A 12,108-nucleotide genomic window follows, 5' to 3' on the forward strand; every position below is an offset into this window, starting at 1 on the left:
GTAATTTGCTTTCTTTAACTCGTAGAAAGTATGCTTATGAAATGATTTTATTTAATTATGTAAGTAAACATGTACATTTTTTCTTAATCTTTTTTTAGCCAAAAATGGTGAAGCTAACCAGCCTCGTTGTAATATTAGCCGTTGTTTTATTTATGCCATGTGATTCAGCAAAAAACATGGAAAGTCAAGTTCCTGTAATTTTGGATGTACAAAAGTTCTATGCGACCACCAGTATAGGAATTATTTACAGGAGCAACGAAGGTAAGCAAAAGCAAAGCGCTTGTTAAGAAAATCATAATACCTGATAACAACAATTTTTCTCTTAAATCCACAGATATACATTCGGTGGTTAACATGGTTAAAGAATTCTCACGAAAAATGGTGTATTCTGTAGCTTCGACTATATCGGATCTTTCAGAAAAGTATCCGAAACTAAGAAATTACTCAAAAACCCTTTTTGTGTTGTTTTTAAATACTGACAATGATTTCGAAAAATTTACACGTTTCTCGAGGCATCATAATCTGTCGCCTCACGTATGGCTTTTGTTATTCCGGCCAGCCGTTACTGAACAAATCGATATCACTTGCCGATATCCTAAAAAGAATTACCTTCACTTAAATATAAAAAGTGAAGTTTTGATAAAATGCGGAAACAATAAAAACATTCATGAATGGTTTGCTGTCGGCTCCCAGAATGAATTACAAGTTAATAAATTATTTGAATGGAGCAAGGAAAACGGATTAACCCTCATAGACAAGCGAGCTTTAGTCCAGAGACGAAAAAATTTAAGTGGTGCTTCGGCTACAATTACTACCAAAGTAATTTGTTTCATAAAAAGTTTATTTTTAAATAACAAAATTATTTTATTTCAAAAAAATTAATTGTTTCTCTGCATCGTTAGGTTTCATCTCCTCTTTATTCTCAAGTAGTTCAAGATTTCGCTAAAACAACAGGATTAGTACTTGAGTATAAAAACGATTCTCATATCATAAAAAAATTAAATGAAAGTCTTGAGAACACATCAAACGATTCTACAAAACTATTGAATGAGAGTATTATTCTTCCTGGCAAGTTTTTAACGAACAAAAATTTAGATGAGTATGACGTAACGATCGAAATCATGGATTATCAAGATTATATTTTGTATAAATTATCAGACTCCAAGGAAATTCCATGGAATGGTTATTTTGAGGTAAAAATATTTGAATTTGAAATATTTATAACCTAATTTTTTTTTAATTTTAATACATTTTTAATTGAACAGGTTTTTAACAAGCGTATTTGGATTTTTTTGATTATACTCATACCTATTTCTTCAGTATTATTTGTAATCATTTTAGTATTACATAAAGATAGAAGAGGATTCATTTATAAATTGTCGGATGGTTTTTTGAATGTATGGCGCATGTTTGTCCATCAAGAATTCACAGGTAAACTATTAATGGAGGTTTCTTGTAAAAATACAGCAAAGACTTTAACATTATGATGGGATGGCACTTGTGTGCCGAACCTAATTTTCTTACCAAAGGCATACCCGACCCTCAAAAATGCCCAAGGTACGAAATTTTCGTCACGTCATACTAGTGCCATCATCATAAGAACTATTTTGTGCATCGTGGAATAGCCCTAGTTTGATATCGATCGTGTCGAGAATGATATTTCTCTTTTCAAGGGCGCTGTCAACGTTTAAATGTCACGAAAAAGGCTTCGTGTTAGGAAAAAGTTTTCATCACCGTAGCGTTGACAAAGTATGCATTACTAGTATATATTACGCACCTAGTGAGCGAAATATTATTACTACACACAGGAAAGAATTTTGCTACACACTGCTTTTAACATTAATACTTCTTTTATATCTATTTTCCTTACCCTTATGTGGCGAGACATCTCGAACGCACCTCGTGTCGGACTATTTCCCGCACTTGTGTGATAAACTTGCACTCGTGGCCGGTAACGGTAGCTCGTGCGTGTCATTCACATTTTTTCGGGAAATCATATTTTTCACACTTGCTATGTGAATAACTTTTTATTTCTTTTAACTGTTTCACCATCAATCAAAAAAAAGCAGCAACTGAAAGTCCCTATAAGTGCTAAAAGGAGAAAAAGTAATTAAAAACAATATTGATGATTATTACTTTTCTCTTTGTCTCAACGCATCATATTGTTGGGCGAGTAAAATTTGGCTGTTCCATTTATTTTTCCAATAAATCCGGATTAAACTACGCTTATAACTTTTTAGCTTCAAAAATATTATCTATAACCTACAGGCGAACACTCATAAAAAAACGAAAGCGTCCGAGAAAAGTTGAAAACAGTTAGAAATTTTCTAAAAAAATCAGTATCCAATAAGTTTTCAAAGAGCTGTGAGAGAGGCTCTTGCTCTAACTAGGCAAAACAATTTTTCAATACGTCATGTGTACAGGATACTTTAAACAGTGCAGACAATTAAGATTTGCTTGATTTCTGAATACTTGAGTTTAAAAAATTCTTAAATTATGGATAGTTATTCGAGTTTGCGAAATTTATGACTTTGCTCTTGTACGATAATCATCTACTGTTGAATATAATTTACGAAGCGTAGGAATTTAAGAACTTGTATGGTAGAATTGCCTGACTATACTTTAATGTTTTTTTTAATTAACAGATGTACAATTTAATTCTGTATCATCCAAAATCGCAAGGCTGTCGCTATATCTGACAGCATTCATTATTATTTCAATGTACGCGGGCTGTTTTACCAGTTTCGCAACAGTTTCAATACCACATATTCCATTTAAAAGTGCAAGTGAATTTATAGAGGATAAAACATATCAATTGATCATTCTAAAAAATGATACTATTTTAACATTTTTCTCGGTAATTTTATTAAGTTTTAACTAAAAATATGTACAATTTCCATTATACTCATAAACTTTATCTTGTGACATTTTTTTAGAGCTCGGAGAACGACATAAATGATAAATTAAAATTGTTTTTAAGGGATGAAAATAGTCTACCCACAACTCAAGAAGATGCTTTTAATCAGGTAATGTAAAATATTTAGTTTGTGTGACAATTATTTTAAAAAATATTTAACAATGTACAATCTTTAATAATAGCGTCTAAAAATTATTTCCATTGCTTTGTTTTATAAACTTTTATTTCAAATTATGGTAAAAGTTTTTGTTAATGTTTTTGAATATTCTATTCTAGAAAACGATTTTTGTCGTTGAAAGAAATTCTATAAAAATCATTTAGAAATATCTTAAACGTTTCAGTTGGAAAATTGTACTACAGGTGTGTTACGAAACTTTACTGTGTAAATCTGATTATAGGCTGACACACTAAATCAAAGCGATTTTATAATGTTTTTGAAAGCTACAAATATTTAATGAATTAAAACAGATTATTTTTTAGCTTTTAAAGTATTCCAAGTTTATTTGATTTTAGATATGCAATGAAAGAGTGGTTTATTATACATTTGACATAATACGACGTCCACTTATTATGAAGTACTATTGCGAGACCTTGGCGATTCCACTACGTAATACTAGAAAAAGAGCTATCGGTTTAAAAAAAGGAGATCCACTTCTTCAATTTTTAAATCATCAGTAAGTATTAAAAAAGTTGATACATATCTAAGAATTTCAACAACATTTTTTTTAGTATTCAGAAGTACAGAGAAAATGGAGTACTATCTCGAACAAGGAAGGCTAGGCTTGACGCTATGAGCATTGCTAAAGAAGTTTCATGTACATCATTAGGTATTACTGAAGTCGCTCCATTGTTTGTGTTTTTAATTTGTGGATTTGCCTTAAGCTTCATCATATTTTTGTATGAAAAATTTCACAGACAGATTGTAAAGTATTTTGTAAGAAAACAATGTAGGAGAATCAAGAAACTTAGGAAACCAAAAAAAAATAACCGTTTGTACAACGATGGGAAGCCATTTTCAGTTTACTCTCAGTACCGGGAGCCGCAGCCTCGCCCTTTGTGGCCTTATACCCCATAAGACTGTTATCGTGATACCGTAAATCACAAAATATTATATGACGTTACTAGGGCACATAAGTACAAACATTATCGCTTGAAGGATACGATTATTGTATGTTTGTGCCCGAGTCACGTATAGTGTTTTTTCCTACCTCGGGCGTTTTTAAGAGGCTGGTGTGCCTTTGGTAAAAAAAGAATAGGATTTGCCACGTAAGTGCAATCGCTCCGCAGCTAACTTACGTCCCTCGAGCTCTAAGTGGCAGACCTCTCGAGCTGCAAAATAGCCCCAGACACGATGGCACTCATTCGAAAAAAACTACTATTCTTACCAAGAGTAAAATATGCAGGTTTTCGCCGGTGATTAAAAGTAAGACATGTACAAATCAAAGTAAACAAAAAAGTAATCACCCAACTTGCCCAAGTAATGCCCCACTTGGTAGAGACGTTTCTTTTTTTCTAGGGCGTGAAAAGACTTTGCACCCACTAAGGTATACAAAATTTTCTTACTATGGGTACAAATTGTAACAGACGCTTTATGCCCTCGGAACACACTCTGAATTATTATTATGACTTTAGGCCAACTTGCAGAAAGTGGATTACTAGGTGCGAAGTGTGCCTACAGTTAAAATTGCACTTTTTGCCCTTGGTAAGAACAACGACATACGCGACTTGGGCACAATGATAAAACATTTGCCTCCAAGCTGTTTGGGCGATAATAGCTGTACTTTCTAAAAAAAAGTGACATAAAGTATACCATTTCCTACCTTAGGTGTTTTGAGAGGCAGGAGTTCCCTTGGTAGGGAAAATAGGATTCGCAACATAAGCGCCTTCGCACCACGGCTACATTATGCCGCAAAATATCCCCAAAGACAATGGCACTTGTTCGACGAAAACTAATATTTTTTATTAAATTTTTGCCTTAAAACATCTTAAGACATCAATAAAAGTATCACTTAGATTAATTAATTAATAAAAACGCATTACATGTATACAAATTAATTAATGTGTATTCAATCATATACAAAATAAAAAATATAACCAGCCCAATTTTCGGTTTAAAATGTTAGCAAATTTTTCTTTAACTAAAAAGAAATATCAAATAATATTTGTAAATTTAGTTATAAACAACATTTTTCAACTGTTTTTGTTTTAAAATTGGTATTTTTTACCAAAAATAATGCACTTTATTTTAATAAAGTATGTAAAAAAAATATCGAAGGTATTACGTTTTCTTATGACGGAAAATCGTTTTCTGCGATTTAAATCTAAAAAAAATTTTTTTAAGTTTTATTTTTAAATCCTAATAGAGACTAAACAACGTGTGTTGCACAAAACAAAAGAAACAGAATTCCCTTTTGCAATGCTGCCATCTGACATTTTAAATTTGAAAGCTTATCCAAATAATAACCAAGCGATATTTTGCAATAGATTTAAAAGCATTTTATTTGATTACACAAAAATTACCAATTCTCATAGTTTAGTTTGAATTGTCTACTTATTATTGGTTTTACAGTTATTAAACAATATGAAGTTTAGAATGTAAGTTTCTGTGATTTTTCGAAAACGAATATTTCATGATCGAAAAAAATTACATCATATAAAGCACCTTCTGACAAACAATTTGGCTTCTCATAAGATTTTGCTACGTGTCACTTACGTTAAGATACAAGCAAAAAGTTTTTAAAAAAATACAATTTTTTAAATAAAATCCTAACTAACAAATGCAGCTGATAATTGTAAAGTGCCAAGACTACTTTTCACGTATTTCTGAGATAATTTTCAAAAGGTAATTTAATTTTTAATAAAGTCCAAAGTTGTCGGTAAAACAAACTGAATATTTTTTTTTAACACCGTATTTACTTAGTTTTTGTTATTGTCAACTATATTTTAAATGAAATTTTTCAAATTAAATCAGAATCATTTAAGAGTAATAAAAATTTATTTAACTGAATTATTTTACTCTACTTCTTCGGATATTTATGTAGTACAGTAGTTTTTGTCGGACAAGTACCATCGTCTTCGGGGCTGTACCCGGTAACCATGGTGTGACGGTGCATATATGGCGAACTCTATTTTTCCTACTGAGGGCACACCAGCCTCTCAAAAATATTCAAGGTAGGAAATCTTTTTTTAGTTTTATACTAATGAGGTTATTCTTTAAGATGAACTATACTATAAAAGCACATGTAAAAATTGTTTATTTTTGTAAATAAATTATAAAACAAACGAAATAATTTTTTTTCTATAATCTCAGGTTTTTATGAAACTAAGACGATGCTAGTTGCATAGATACGTCTGCTAAATCTTTTTCTTATATATTTTCTACATAATAATCGTGCGACTCCTGAAGCGTAAAGAAAAGTTTTTTAACCACTCCGAGACAAGAAAATTTTTTCACGTAAGCTTGCCTCTGGTATACATTCAAATAATCTTATGGTCATCTACAGCTTAGTCAGATACTATTGTATAATAGTAAAAAGTCCAGTATACGATAACAAGTGATTGAGGCACGGTATAACGAACGGTGATCATTGCTATGAACGAAATTTGTAATTCTTGAAGTCATAGGCAAATAAATATAGTACATTATACAAATAGTTATTTAATACAATCATAGTACTTAGTGTAACGTCAAACTTGAATAAAAAATATAAACTCTCAATATTTTTCAATAACAGTGTTAAAAGTCTTAAAATTTTCTTTAAAATATAAATTATAAACTTAACGTTTTATTTAAGTGTTTATAATATTTTTAGTGCATCAGTGTGTGAATTTGTAAAATACAATAAAAATATTAAAATAAATATCATACGCTTTCATTCCTTCGTTTCCTTTTTATTAAGTGTGTATGATTCCTCAATTAACATTAGCTTATTTACCCTATAATATAGTGTAGAAGTAAAAAGTGTGCTTATTCTTTTTGACAAAAAATATAAAGACAAAGGGTCCCTTCCTTATAAGCAATCTCTAGATATCATGTATCATGTTTGGATAAAAATTGAAAGGCCAAGAAAAATATTTAGCTGTATACTACATGTACATTATTATATTATTCGTCACACGACAGAATCCCTTATGTTGCAAGTAGAAACTATCAATTTCTCTTTTATTTTATAATTTTGCAATTGTTTTTCAATAATTTAATTTTGAATTTTTTACTACAATATCTTAGATTTTCTGGAATTTAATCGTATTTTTAATGATACATTACTTATAAAGGTGTTTTTTATTAGTGATTTGCTTCATGAATTAGAATTATTAACGAAAGAGAATCATACTATTATTTATCAATGAGTTTAGTTCAAATCAACGTTAACGGAGTAAATTTATATAGTTTGATGAACGTTATTAAGAGTTTTATTAAAGGAAAATATACAATAATGGATGACTTACGTCATTGCCAATTATACATGACAAGAGGCAACGTTAGGCGGGTGAAAGGAAAATAATATGTTCGTGGAATGAATAATTTCGATGGAAATATTTGATTTTTAATTAATAATATTTTTTCGTGGGTGTTCTGATTTTTTTCATTTACTTAAGTAATTTTACAGTTTAAGTAGATAGAAATTCGATTTTTTAAATTAACTAATTAATTACTATGTAAAGTGCTGCACACGCATATTTTTGCTTAAACTTTTTTTTTTATATCAACAATGTTTAAGTCGCGTCAAAGAACTTAAAACTTGCAAAACCATGTATAACAACAAAATCAAGAGCAACTTTTATAAGAAATTCTTCTAGTATACCTACTATTTTGCATCATAAGTATTTTTGCAGTAGACTTTCAAACTGTAAGTATCTTCATTGAGTGTAGGATTAAAAATTGTACTAAACATTAGTAAATATTTATAAGCGTGTTAATCAACTTATATTACAACACGTTTAATTCGCAATTTTTATCTTTGTATTAATGTGATTACAAATATATGCTCTCAAATGACTTCGGTTAATTATTCGTATGATAAAAGAAGAGGTAATGCAGTGATATCATTTACTATTTTTCTTCATACATTTTCTTTTGTTAACTGTGACTGTGAATTAGCTGATAATTTTAATGTTGGTTACAGTCTATTTACCGACGACTGGCTCATGGTTTTTAGGAATAGATATATACAAGACCTTGACTTTGCTAAGCCATGTCTTAACTTTTTCCATATCAGTGTCACGTGGGACGGTCATAGTTTCGGATGAGACGCTTCCATCCTCTTCTAGTTGACCCGTTACTGTAACGGAGTTGTCACAGACCTAAAAATTACACAGATATCTCATATATATCTCATATATGTATAGTTAACATATTTTTTTATAATAAAATGAGCTAGATACACATAAATTAAACAGTGCTGGGGGCTCTGCCCGCTTCTCGAACCAAATCCCTCACAGTTAAAAACAAATATTTAATTTCCCGATTTTTTATAACAACTTGATGATTTTCAACTATAAAACTTATTGTTTTAATTATTATTCCATGCAAAAATTTAAACTACTAGTTATTTGATCTCATTTCCAAATTTACACACCCAAGTCTGGTCTCAATCGATCACGGAACAAATACATTGGTAAAAATCAGAATTTATTTACAGGTCTGATAAAGGTAGGATTATAAGACTACTAACAGGTAAAGATTTTTATTCATACTAATGGTCTGATCAAAATTGTTGACGAAGCAGAACATAAGACTAATCAGCACATACGTTTTAAAACTTATTTTAAGCATTTAACACGAAGAAAATTAAATATTTAAAAATTACAACTAGAAAAATATTGAGACAAAGAACTTTCATTCTTACGGTGGCGCTAATTAAATTCAGGGAAAATTTTGTACAATCCATCATCCTCTTATAGACGTCCTACAAATACACTACTATTATGAATTTGTAAGAAAAACAAAAAAATATATATTTGTTCACAATTGCTCATGGCTTTACCTCATGTTTGTCGAAAGAGAAGGGAGAATGACCGCCAGATATCTTTATAAGGTCTAATTGTATCTCCTTTGTAGACATGTTGCTGTAAGACACAATCTGATGACCTGACAATACCCCCCAATGTTCAGGCTGACTTGAAGGTCCTTAATCATCGCCTTCATCAATTTGCATATCCGCATCTTCGTCAGCCATTTTGATGAAAATACTAATACTTCGCTGTTTTCTTGACAAGTAAAAAAAATCGTGAATTTTGGTTAAATTTACTTTATTGTAACCGTTTATCAGTAATAGAAGTAGCGCGTGTCGTTCGTCATGTGGCAGATAATATAAAATGAAACTCTTCAAATAAGCCGACTATTTTATACACAAGATTCTATGTATACTCCCAGGATAAGTGATGTACAAAACAGATGTATTATTTTTTTTATAAGATGTATAACATATGGGATTTAGGAGCAAAAAAAAGGCAGCACCGGTTATGCATTCACTGTAGAATCCACGTTTGTTAAAGTCCACGTTAAAAGCATGTACATGAAATTTGTGTATTGTTTACATGTACTGTGATAGCATCGTTTTTTCACTTCATAGCTTTCCTACATTGATTTTAACCATAATTGTAACCATAAGCGGAAACTTTCCTATAGAATGTCAAGCGGAAAGTAAAAACTGAACCAAATAAAAAAATTAGATTAAATTAGATTATATTAAATCTTTTTATGTAGGAAAGGCGAAATTCAGTTATCTTGACCTTAGCTCGAAAATTTAACGTTTCTCTAGCATGCATGATATTTATCATGTGAGACGTGTTGTTACCATCCGAAGACAATACCAAAAATTATTCCAAGCATCTATCTCTATTCACGAATCCAACTGTTCGGACTCTCATTTATAAAATAAGGAATGTGCATTGGATATCTTTGTCTTAATGAAAATAAGAAAAAATTGGTTAAGTAAAAGAACATTTGATCTTTTACAGAAAAAAGTGTTAAAAATATAGAAAAATACAAGACTTGTAATTTGTTGAGAAAAATTTCACAATAAACACATCATTTTGTCTCAGTATCTGTTATCAAGGACACGCTTATTTTTTTATGGATTGAATTTCCTTAGCATTATTTTGTGCGAGTCCAATTTTTTTTGCATAATCACAGGAAATCGTTAAAAATTTTATTTTTGAAACATAACGGCATACAATACCTATATCCATCTATAAGTTGGTTGAAAGAGTCCCAAAAATATCTGAATCATTTTAAACTATGACATTGTTTCGGAAAAACTTTGTGCTTTTATACTATTAAATATTGACAAAGAGTAAGTATAGACATTACAAGGAAACTAATAATTATGCATACACTTACCATTTTTAATACACATTAACTTGTATTTATGTATTCCAAATATGTAAATAAGTAAAATAATTTTTAAATTAAGGCTGAGTCAAAAGTTACATAAATATTAACGCGTTACTTTTCAATAATTCCTGATACGCTTAACTAATCTACACTGCATACAATTTCACATGTTGCTTAGCTAAAATTACTGTCTGCAAAGCACATTAATCGATCAATTCGAATATTTATGTATACCTTCCTACGTTAATTTTCACATTGCAAAATTTTTTTTTAGCTGTGGTCTATAAATATAAATAAAATTAAGTACAAACATTTCCTCTTCCAACGACAAACATTCGGTAGCTCATCTGTACTTTCCGGAATGAAACAAAGTAGCAACACTATATACAGAGTCGAGCCGAGGAAGAATACTCGATTTCTCCATAAATCGTGTGTCAGCACTGATACATTCTATGTGCATGACAATTCAATTTTACCACCTTCTACTACGCGGCTCTGCTTATAATGTATTAGAATTGTCCATATATGTCCTGCACCTGCTTTAATTTCGCGTTTCTGTCCTATGATCTGTTTATTGAATCAAGTGCTGACCCATTTGTGAGTACATCATGTTATTGATCGAACACTCTCTTTTGGGTGTTTGAATAAAATCACAAGCCAATCATTCATTTTTATGTATTTTTTTTTATATTTGGATGCATTATTATTTTATTTTGATGAGCACGTGGTCATTACTCTGGTAAGGAAAAACCGGAATAATCGAAACATGATATTGACCGCAAGCTTAAAATAAGCACCAAAATACCTTTTTTTTTTGTGCTGCACACTAAATCGAACTGAAGGAAATATCCTATAATACAATTCTGACGAAAAAAAAGATTTATGCTCATATCACCATTGTTATTTTATCTGTTACGAAAATTTATCTCAATAATCATGCAACAGTTTTTAGTTGCAACAGCTACATATTACTTTTTTCTACTAGACCAGGCTTCTACCTGGTTTTTATCAATAATGATGCCATCCAGGTGTTTTGGTCTGAAAATTGTGGGTTTCAAATATTATAAGAATTATTTAGTATACAATTGCAATTGATTCAGGTAGATTCTTGTTATTTTTTATAGAAAATTTTAATCAGACATTCTCCCGATTCTGAAATAAGATTCTTTAACATTTAGAACGTCTTTCTAAAATCAGACAAAATAAATATATTTTTTTCCTATCTAGGATAATTTTGTTTTTTGTTTTCTGCGTATAGCAACAAATATTTAGGAGATGGATAAAGGTATTTCCTTACTCCTCCGTAACGGCAAATTAATTGCAAACAATTAACCTCGCTCGAGTGAAATATGTTAATATTGCATCGAAATTGCATGGACTTTTTTCTGCATCGATTTTTTTTCTTTGGATTTTATCTTTTTTTTACTTACACGGAAACGATTTATTGAACATAGTTGTTATTCAACTATGTGACAGTCTCGTTTCGTTTGAAAGACGCGTCGTTTGAAAAAAATCAGTTCCTCCTCTTCGCAATAAAACAATCAAAACACTGACAGCAAGAATTTATTTTTTAAAGGTCAGCCAGTAAATTCACCTAATTTTTAATATTTGCTTATTAAATCATAGAAAGATATAGTTTCCGGCAATGCAACAATTAATCTTATTTTCCGTTAATTTTTTAATCAAGATAACACAAGTATGTATGTACTATATGAGAAAATTCACAAAAAATATCTTGTTGTTGTCCCTCATTTTAATTAAAAATATTTTTTTGAGACACACGTTCGAAATAGGGCTCATTTTATTCCTTATGCCATGTACTATGAGGAAATAATTTTGAATATGGATTTTA

This window comes from Copidosoma floridanum, unplaced genomic scaffold, assembly GCF_036245765.1.
Source record: "Copidosoma floridanum isolate Cflo_tuat_1 unplaced genomic scaffold, Cflo_Japanese_pri ptg000035l, whole genome shotgun sequence".
Lineage (NCBI taxonomy): Eukaryota > Metazoa > Arthropoda > Insecta > Hymenoptera > Encyrtidae > Copidosoma > Copidosoma floridanum.